The following is a 10,687-nucleotide window of genomic DNA, read 5'->3' as shown; positions in this document are numbered from 1 at the left end:
AGCCGAAGACCGTCGAGCTCCGGCGTTAAATATCGAGAACGAGCCAGCGTCTATAAGCGTCCGAGCGGAAGACCGTCGAGCTCCGGCGTTAAATATCGAGAGACGAGCCGGTGTCTATAACCGAGCGGAAGACCGTCGAGCTCCGGCGTTAAATATCGAGGGACGAGCCGGAGCGTCTAGCGGAAGACCGTCGAACTCAGACGTTAAATATCGAGAGACGAGCGGCGTCTATAAACGTCCGAGGAAGACCTTCAAGCTCCGGCGTTAAATATCGAGACGAGCCGGCGTCTATAAACGTCCGAGCGAAGACCGTCGAGCTCCGATGTTAAATATCGAGGGACGAGCCGGCGTCTAAGCGTCCGGCGGAGGCCGTCGAGCTCGGCGTTAAATATCGAGGCGGCGGGCGTCTATAAGCGTCCGGCGGAAGGCCGTCGACTAGCGAGAGACGAGGCGGCGTCTATAAATGTCGGCGGAAGACCGTCGAGCTCCGGCGTTAAATATCGAGGCGAGCGGCGTCTATGAATGTCGGCGGAAGCCGTCGAGCTCAGGCGTTAAATATCGAGGCAGCCGACGTCTATAAACGTCCGAGCGGAAGACCGTCGAGCTCCGACGTTAAATATCGAGAGACGAGCCGGCGTCTATAAACGTCCGAGCGGAAGACCGTCGAGCTCCGACGTTAAATATCGAGAGATGAGCCGGCGTCTATAAACCCTCCGAGCGGAAGACCGTCGAGCCCCGACGGTAAAATCTGTTGGTGCAATTTCCAGTAGGTCAAGGTTGACCTAGTTGACCAAGCGTAAACCTTGGTCATGGTTTTGATGTTTGACAATACAGAAAGACATGTAGACATGGACAATGCAGGTGCAATTGTCCATGCGGAGAGATACTGATCAGGGTCTGATCAGGTTGGATGAAGAAGAGTCAAGTAGGTCAAGGTTGACCGGATACTTGACTGGGAAGTCCTAACTGGGATGTTAGGCAGTTCGGGAAATCCTGGTAAGTGAAGCCAGGTGAAAATCCTAGTGAGTGAAGCTAGGTGAAAGTGAAAGTCCTGGTGAGTGAAGCCAGGCAGTTGGAGAAAGTCCTGGTGAGTGAAGCCAGGCAGATGGGAAACCCTGGTGAGTGAAGCCAGGTAAAAGACCTAGTGAGTGAAGCTAGGCAGTTTAGAAGTCTTGGTGAGTGAAGCCAGGAAAGGGAAATCCAAATGGGTCAAGGTTGACCAGACATCTGGTGAAAAGTCCAAGCAGGGAGCTTGGCACGGGAAAAGTCCAAGTATGGAGACTTGGCACGGAGAAGACCAAGATGGAGACTTGGCACGGAAAGTCGGAGAGGGCTCGGTAGCTCGTTCTCCGGACTGTGGTCAGAGAGGGCTCGGTAGCTCGTTCTCTGGACCGGACGAAGTCAGAGAGGGATCGGTAGCTCGTTCTCCGGACTGTGGTCGAAGAGGGCTCGGTAGCTCATTCTCTGGATCGGATGAAGTCAGAGAGGGCTCGGTAGCTCGTTCTCAGGACCAAGTAGGGTTTAGGGCTGGGAGCTCTAAGCACGGATCGATCTGTAACCGATCGATGTCTGTTGGGTTATCGATCGGTGCAGTGACCGATCGGTAACAATGATACATTGCTTATCGATCGTTCGATGACGATCGGTGATCGATCGATAGCATCGGTGAAGTTCCCGATCGGTGCGCGAGCGATCGGAGACGATCGAAGGAGATCACCTGGGAGGAAAGGTCTGATCGGTCATGGGACCGATCGGGGAACCCGATCGGTCTCCATGACCGATCGAGGAAGGGCTGATCGGTCTTGTGCCGTCGGGACCCTTGGACGATCGGGATGAGCTTTGATCGGTCCACATCTAACGTTAACAGCGGCTAGTTTCTGTGTCTTCTTCGCGGGTTATAAAAGGAGATCAAGGGCTTCTACGCTACTTCTTCCTTCTTCTTCTTCCTCTTGAGCTTTTGCTGCCGAAGCTTCGGGTGAGCTTCCTGCTGGTTTTCTAGCTGAGCTTGGATCCGAGAAGTTGCTGCTTCATCAGGATTCCAGTCGGCAACGAGAAGGCAAGCAAAGGGTTTTACATTTCGATTGTTCTTGTTTGCTTTCTCTACTGTTGTACTCCTTATTGCTGTTGCAAAGAGATTGTGGCGAGGTTTCTCCACCCACAAGGAGTATTTATTAGCCGATTCTCCGAGGACTCATCCACCGACGGATTGATAGGGCTCGTCCACCTTACGGACACGCCGAGGAGTAGGAGTTTATCTCCGAACCTCGTTACATCGACGAGTTTGAGGTTTGCTATTCTCCGTTGTCGTTTCTATTGTTTATTTCCGCTGCGCTAACCTTGATTTGTAGAAAGAAACGAACGATTTGGGGTCAGCTATTCACACCCCCCTCTCTAGCCGCGACCATCGATCCTAACAAGTGGTATCAGAGCGAGGTCGCTCTTCGCCGGATTAACACCCGTGGGAGCACAAGCTAGAGATGGATCAACTCGGAGAAGACATCACCATTCCACCTTTCTATGATCGCGACGACTTCGCGTTTTGGAAGGTAAGAATGAAGTACTTTCTTATGACTAACCTTGAAAATTGGAGTTGTGTTCAATTAGGTTTCAAGCCTCCGATGGACAAGAAAGGAGAAACCCTAGAGAAGAAGGAGTGGACCAAGGAACAAGTCCATCAATCCCTAGTCAACGATGAGGTATTGAAAATTTTTGAATTTTCTTTACCTAATGATGTTTTGTGTAGGATAGGTGGATATAACGATGCCAAGGAGTTGTGGAACAACTTGGCAAAGTTCCATGAGGAGAACTCCACTTCAAGCCATGAAGAGGAGTCAAACGAGCCAAGGAGTTCACATCATGGAGGGATGGATTTAGAAGTTGAGGGCTACTCAACATCTAAAGAAGAAGAGGAGGAGAGTTCTTCTTCAAGTTCGGAGCAAGAAGAAGAAGCGTCTACCTCCGGAAGGGATGAAGGAGAGAGCGTTCATCCATCCACAACTCTAGGTAACTCAAGCCATTTAGTTTCTAGCAAATTACACATAATGTGCTTTGAGTGTAGGGAATTTGGACATTACAAGAGTAAATGTCCAAAGAGGGTTAGAAAGACTCCACCGGCGCCAAAGGTCAAGGAAGCCGGAGTCCCAACACGCAAGGGCAAGGAGCACGTGGTGTGCTTCCAATGCAAGCGAAGGGGACACTATAGGAGCCAATGTCCGAGGGGGAGGCAATCTCACAAGGACAAGAGACCGAGCACATCGATAGGGGGAGCTAAGGCAAACCCTAAGGTAATCTCTAAGGCACATTATTGCAATACTAGTAAGATGCATGCTAGTAGTTTGATTGCAATTGACAATAATGATAAGCATGATAATTATAGAAATCGATACACATGCTTAGGTGCCAAACATGTGAGCCTAGATAAGGATAACACTAGGAAAGCCAACCCTAGGATCAACTCATCTAAGGTTAGGGAGAACCTAGGTAGAAATCCCAAATCAACTAGACACATGCCTAGGAATACCTCAAAGAAAAATGAAAAATTAAAAATTGAGGTATTAGAGAAGGAGAATCAAGTCTTGAGGTCAAGACTTGATACTTTGGAAAAGGCTCTTAAGAACTTGGAGAAGTCATCTCTAGGGTTTAAGGGTCAAAAACCAATGTCCAAGGACAAGAAAGGTTTGGGTCACAAACCTAAGTCCCAAGTGGTCAAGCCCACTTACCATGATGTTCCATTCGATTATGGAACAAAACCTAGGACTAGGAAGACCATCACCAAGGTCACAAGGGGGGTCACCCCTAGAGTTGATCTTGATGAGTCCCAAATGACCAAGGCTTCAAAGCCTAGGAGGGTCATTAGAAGGGTTGCTAGGGAAGTCATCCCTAGTGAATATTTAGTGAACCCAATGAGCTCCAATAGGTATTGGGTTCCTCGGAGCGTGATTTCATCACGCTAGATGAGTTAGGGTGTGCCAACCTTACTTGAATTGGTAGTTAACCTAATCATGGCAAAAGGTGGCACTTTAGGAATTTTCAAGGTGCAATCAAGCCTTGAAAATGAAATTGAAAATTATTCCTAAGGTGATTAGGATGTGCCAATCACATTTGAGGAGTTCTCTTAGGTCAATTTAATTGGCACATAGTGATCTAAACATCCTTGGTATGTGATTTTAGGTCTATTACACTTAGGAATATATAACCTATGGCAAAATGATCAAAACTATCAAAAATGGCAACTAAGGCTAGAATTAGGTATTTTCTATACCTTTATGTGCTATTTGCCATATATTGTTTACCATATACCATGTCATGACATCATATTTATTTTATGATCATTTAAAATGTCATGATAATGCTTAGGATAGTTAAATGTCATGCTTTATTTAAGTTTCATACTTTATGCCATGACATCATGACATTGGCACATGTTTCACTTATGATATCATTATATGCCATGTCATCATCTTTTGCATTTATAATCAATTAATTTGATTTAAGGAAAAAAACACAATTTGATATGGAGATCAAATTGTTATTTAGAAAATGCATGAGAACTTAGCCTAAGATGACCTAAACCCATATCTCACATCAAAATTGACTTGGATGTGTTTGATACACCTTAGATGTGTGTGAGATATTAGGATTGTGAGTTAGGATCAAGGTGCATAGTTCTTGTACCTAGATGAGCCTAATTCAAAATTGGGGATCATAGGGAAAGCTTATGTACAAGTCATGTACATTTAGCCCAAAGATTGTGGTCCTAAATTAAATGGTTTAAAATCATTTCAAAATTGATTTGAGAAACCTTGATGAAGCTTTTCTAGTGATAGCATTCATCATTGAACAAGTTGATACAAAGATGAGTTAACTTTGAGTTATTTCAAAGACTTGTGAACTTTGTATCAAGATTGAAAAATGGAAGCTATTTTCATAGAAAACTATTTTTCCATGATAGTATATGTTATGAGGAATGTATCCTCAAAATTTTACATTTTTTAGAATTTTCCGTGATTTTTTAGAGGTTTCTGAATTTCGGGAGAAGAAAAATTCAGAAATTAGAAATCAGAGGTCGTGGACCGATCAGAAGGTTTCCTGATCGGTCCAGGTCTATGTGGATCGGTCACTAGGACCGATCCAGGAGAGTTTGGATCGGTCTGGTGACCTATCCAGTGAAGGCTGATCGGCCTGGTGACCGATCAGAGCGTGCCAAATGCTGAATTTCGACTGTTTGTCTGAAATTGCAGCTATGGAAGTGGTGTTCTAAAGGTTTGAAACTCTCCAAGACATTGTTGATGCAATGGTCAAGGGGGAGTTGACCTTTAGGGGGAGTTTTACCTATTAGTAAAGGAGGAGTTGACTTTTAGAGGGAGTTTTTACTCCTAAAGACTTGAGTGATATGAGATTATCACTAAGTTGATTGTTGAATTTAGTATCAAGGGGGAAATTAAGGGTTTCAATGAAAGGTATGAGACTTTCATTAGGAAGAAACTCTTGACCTTGATTCACTCCTTTTGATGTGTGTCAAAAAGGGGAAGAATGTTTAGAGAATGTTCAAGGAAGAACATTGGAGTTAGTGGAAGAGTTTGTTGATCACGACGAGTGAAGTTGTGAACAACGATAACTTACTCTTCAGGGGGAGAGTTTGTTAATGTGTGCCAATAGGGGGAGAATGAAGGGTTTAAGTTAGGCCTTCATTATCTAAGAAGGAGGTTGCCTTCTTAGAAGGAGAATGTAAGGTTGTAACTTATGTTTCATTACCTAGTGGCATGAGGAAAGTTGAGGCTATTGGATTAGCCTAACTTAAAGGTATTGTCAAACATCAAAAAGGGGGAGATTGTTGGTGCAATTTCCAGTAGGTCAAGGTTGACCTAGTTGACCAAGCGTAAACCTTGGTCATGGTTTCGATGTTTGACAATACAGAAAGACATGTAGACATGGACAATGCAGGTGCAGTTGTACATGCGGAGATCTTGATCAGGGTCCGATCGGGTTGGATGAAGAAGAGTCAAGTAGGTCGAGGTTGTGGGATACTTGGGGAAGTCTAGCGGGATGTTAGGTAGTTAGGAAATCACGGTAAGTGAAGCGGTGAAAATCCTAGTGAGTGAAACTAGGTGAAAGTGAAAGTCACGGTGAGTGAAGGAGGCTGGTGAAAGTCACGGTGAGTGAAGCCGGGCGGATGGAAAACCACGGTGAGTGAAGCCGGGTAAAGACCTAGTGGTGAAGCTAGGCGGTTTAGAAGTCACGGTGAGTGAAGCAGGGAAATCAAATGGGTCGAGGTTGACGGACATCAGTGAAAAGTCCAAGCGAGGAGCTTGGCAGGAAAAAGTCAAGTATGGAGACTTGGCACGGAGAAGACCAAGATGGAGACTTGGCACGGAAAGTCGGAGAGGGCTCGGTAGCTCGTTCTCGGGATCGGGTGAGAGAGGGCTCGGTAGCTCGTTCTCTGGACCAGGAAGTCGAGAGAGGGCTCGGTAGCTCGTTCTCGGGTCTGGTCGGAGAGGGCTCGGTAGCTCGTTCTGGCCGGACGAGGTCGGAGACTCGGTAGCTCGTTCTCGGGACCAAGTAGGGTTTAGGTGGGAGCTCTAAGCACGGATCGATCAGTAGCACCGATCGGTGATCTGTTGGATTATCGATCGGTGCGGTGACCGATCGGTAACAACAGTATGTTGCTTATCGATCATTCGAGGCCGATCGGTGATCGATCGGTGCATCTGGTGAAGTTCTGATCGGTGCGAGCGATCGAGGCGATCGAAGGAGATCACCTTCGGAGGAAAGGTCTGATCGGTCATGGGACCGATCGGGGGGACACTGATCGGTCTCCATGACCGATGGAAGGGCTGATCGGTCTTGTGACCGATCAAGACCTAATGGACCGATCGAGGATGAAGCTGATCGGTCCACATCTAATGCGTAGCAGCTAGTTTCTTCGTGTCTTCTTCGCGGTTATAAAAGGAGATCAAGGGCTTCTACAGCACTGCTTCTTCTTCTTCCTGCTGAGTTCTGCTGAGCTCTCATTGCCGAAGCTTGAGCTTCCTGTTGGTTTTCTAGTGAGCTTGGATCAGAGAAGTTCTGCTTCATCGATTCGGAAACTAGCGAAGGCAAGCAAAGGGTTTTACATTTCGATTGTTCTTGTTTGCTTTCTCTACTGTTGTACTCCTTATTGCTGTTGCAAAGAGATTGTGGCGAGGTTTCTCCACCCACAAGGAGTATTTATTAGCCAGCTCTCCGGGGACTCATCCACCGACGGATTGATAGGGCTCGTCCACCTTACGGACACGCCGAGGAGTAGGAGTTTATCTCCGAACCTCGTTACATCGACGAGTTTGAGGTTTGCTATTCTCCGTTGTCGTTTCTATTGTTTATTTCCGCTGCGCTAACCTTGATTTGTAGAAAGAAACGAACGATTTGGGGTCAGCTATTCACACCCCCCTCTCTAGCCGCGACCATCGATCCTAACAAAATCGACGTTAAAAGGCGGGCAACCGGAGCCTATAAAGCTGCAGGACGGGTAGCTCTCTGCGTGGTCCTACTCGGTTGTAAAGGCCGACCTCGGATCGGGCGTGCCGATGAGGCAAGAATAAAGAGAGCGTGGGGCCGAGCGGCTCCTTTATCAAATGTACTTGGGAATACAAGGCACGGGCAAGACACCGTCGAACGGATGTGCATCCCTAAGCCTGGCCGAGCGGACTAATGCAGCGGTCGTTACTCAGTCTGATCGGCAGTCCAGTCAGTCGGACTTCACCTCCTTCGACTAGACTTGAGGGGGAGGCAAGTAATCCGGCGGCTAGAACAGGGGATCCCCATTTTGAGGGGTCGACGCCATGTGGAAGTCAAAAGGCCAGGTGGCTGACTGGAGAGGGGCAGACCGGGCGACCGACCAGAGAAGGATGAGTCGGCCGCCCGACCGGCCGACCGATGAACATCCGATAATAAAAAGACGCCCTGACAGGCATCAGGGTTCTGACGCTCAATGGAACAGTAGCAAAGAGTCGAGCGGAAGGCCTAAGAGAAGGTGATGTACTGCTAACAGTTCTTACATAGCACCCTACCGAAGTTCTCCCCAGCATATCGCTGCAAACGGCAGTCCGGACGTGAGGAGAGTGCCGCCCGGACTGCGCAGGGAATTAAAGCCTTCCGGACGGTGCTCTTCGTCTAGCCGGCCGGATGAACGTCCTGGCCGGCGGTGGGTAAATAGGGACAGGAACATCTGCTGACAGCCGTCAAGTCGTATGGCTAAGCCATACTCCTAGTCTGACAACGGGGTGTCCTGTTGTCCCATCGAAGGCGCGATGGGACTGTTGCAGTATGGCCTCAGGTAAGCTTTCTGACAAACACATACCGAGGTATTGGTTGCGGACACGTACGCGCCTCGGTGGGCGTGTAGAAGCTCTTTCACCGCTCTATATAAAGAGCCGCAGACTTCGCCGGAGGGATGCGTTCTACGATTTTTGGAGTCGCTGCTTTGTTTCTTGCTTGCCTGACTTGAGCGTCGGAGGGTCGCCGCCGGGAACCCCTTCCCGGACCGACTTCTGTGCAGGTTCGCCGGAGCGTCGTCCGACCGGCCTGAGATCTACGTCGACGACTCGGAGAGCGCCCCGTGCCCAGCGTCCGTTGATTCGGCGTTCGAACAGGATCAATCCACTTTTGAAAAGTATTAACTTTTATAAACTAAATTTTTGAAAATTAGATTTTACAAACTCAGTTTTAAAAGTTGAAAATTGGATTTTGTTGACTTTGAAAATCAGAGTTTGTAAACTTACCTTTTATAATCCAAAGATGAATTTTATATAAATTTATTTTTGAAAATTTATAAAAATGAACTCTTTCAAAAAATTGTTCTTTAATTTTATCTTCCATTTGCAAGCTTATTTTGCAAGTTAAGTTGATTTTCAACCTAAATTAGCTATTTTTCAAAACTAAGTTATTTTGAAAACTTAAAAGAAAAATTTTTAAATTTTTTTACTTTAAAATCCCCCAAGTCAATCTGATTTTAGTTCGAATTCTCTATTGCATTATTTTCCTTAACCACTTAATTTTATCTATCCTATGTTCTTTTTTGATGAATGTCAAAGGGGGAGGGTAAGGTGGTTTAAGTTAGTTAGCAATGAAAAATTACCAAAAATAAAACAAGATTAACTTAACATCATTGCTTGTAAATGCTTATTTATTGCATATTTTTTTCACTAACTTAACTAGATTGTCATTGTATCAAAAAGGGAGAGATTGTTGGTACTGTTAGCACTAACGATCTAACTCAGGTTTTGATAAATGACAAAGTAGGTTAAGTTAGTTTTGTTGTGATCTAACACTTTGACCAAGTGTGCAGGAGAAGCCCAGCTAGGTCAACGGGCCGACCAGATAGCTAGCACGAAGTCCAGCTAGGTCGACGGGGTGACCGAATGTCTGGCACGAAACTCATCTAGGTCGATGGGCCGGGCGGATAGCTGACACGAAGTCCAGACGAGTCGAAGGGCTGACCGAACGTCTGGCACGAGTCCAGATGGATCGAAGGGGCGACCGGACGTCTGGCAGGTAAGTTAAGGTAAGTCACTGGAGGGGAGTGATTGTGAGGACGCGTTCCCGGGAAGGGAACTTAGACGCCGATCCAACTTAGAATCATTTCGAAACTCTAAGTTGAGATCTTGACTAGATTCCGGTCTCAATGAGACGTAATCTAATTACTACTCATTCCTTATATAACTGTGCTAACAATTTATTTTGCAGGGTAGTATAATTTGTATTTTACCTCAGACTAACGTTTTCTTGCAGGTAGCTGGAAGATAGAGGTCCAGACGCCCGAAATGCAAAATCTATCCCGAAACGACGTCGCAACGTGGAGCGCTCTAGTTGGTCGGGCTACGTCATAGTCTAGGCGCCCGGAGCTTCCTATATAAGGAGGCATTCTTTAGAGTTTCAGACAACAACCACTACAACGCCATCCAACGCTTGCTGATCTGTCGTGTTGTGTTCTTGCGATGCTGCAAAGCTTCTCCGACAACGTGCTGCTAAGAAGTTATTTTTCTTTTATTCTGTTGTCGGTATTCATTTTAAAAGTTCATGTACTTACACTTGTAATATTTTTACGAACTGTTAGTGATTGTCCAACGAAAGTACTCGACGAGTGCGAACCTTGGAGTAGGAGTCGACAAAGTCTCCGAACCAAGTAAATCGGATTGTGTTAGCGTTGTTCTGTTTCTCTTCCACTGCTTACTCTCGATACAATATTTTTTTAAATCGCTATTAATTAACCCCCCCCCCCCCCCCTGCGAATTTCTTGATCCAACACAAACCACACATGACACAAAGAAATCCTATACTTGGGTTCAATTCTTTATCTTATGGTACTCCAATTCCTAAGAACTGACCTCACATACCCTCCAAAAGTATCACAATAACGAGGATTTCATGACATGGAAACTCATAAATCCAACACTAACCCTTTGTAGGGTTCTCCAAACATAATGATTTCTTAACCTCCTAAAACTCTCAAACCGAACTATAAGAGAAAATACCCATGCATGAATTTAAGGAACTAATACAACATAAGTATGAGAAGAACATGCCTTCAACTCCTTCTTGCTACTAGGCTTCTTTTTTCTTCTTCTTCTCCCCTTACAACTTGGAATAGTGGTGGTGAAGATTAGGACCGCTGGTGGTGAGGTTGGGGGGGGGGGGGGGGGGGGGGGGGGGG

This window comes from Zingiber officinale, chromosome 8A, assembly GCF_018446385.1.
Source record: "Zingiber officinale cultivar Zhangliang chromosome 8A, Zo_v1.1, whole genome shotgun sequence".
NCBI classification, from domain to species: Eukaryota; Viridiplantae; Streptophyta; class Magnoliopsida; order Zingiberales; family Zingiberaceae; genus Zingiber; species Zingiber officinale.
Note: the sequence above shows the minus strand (reverse complement) of the source record.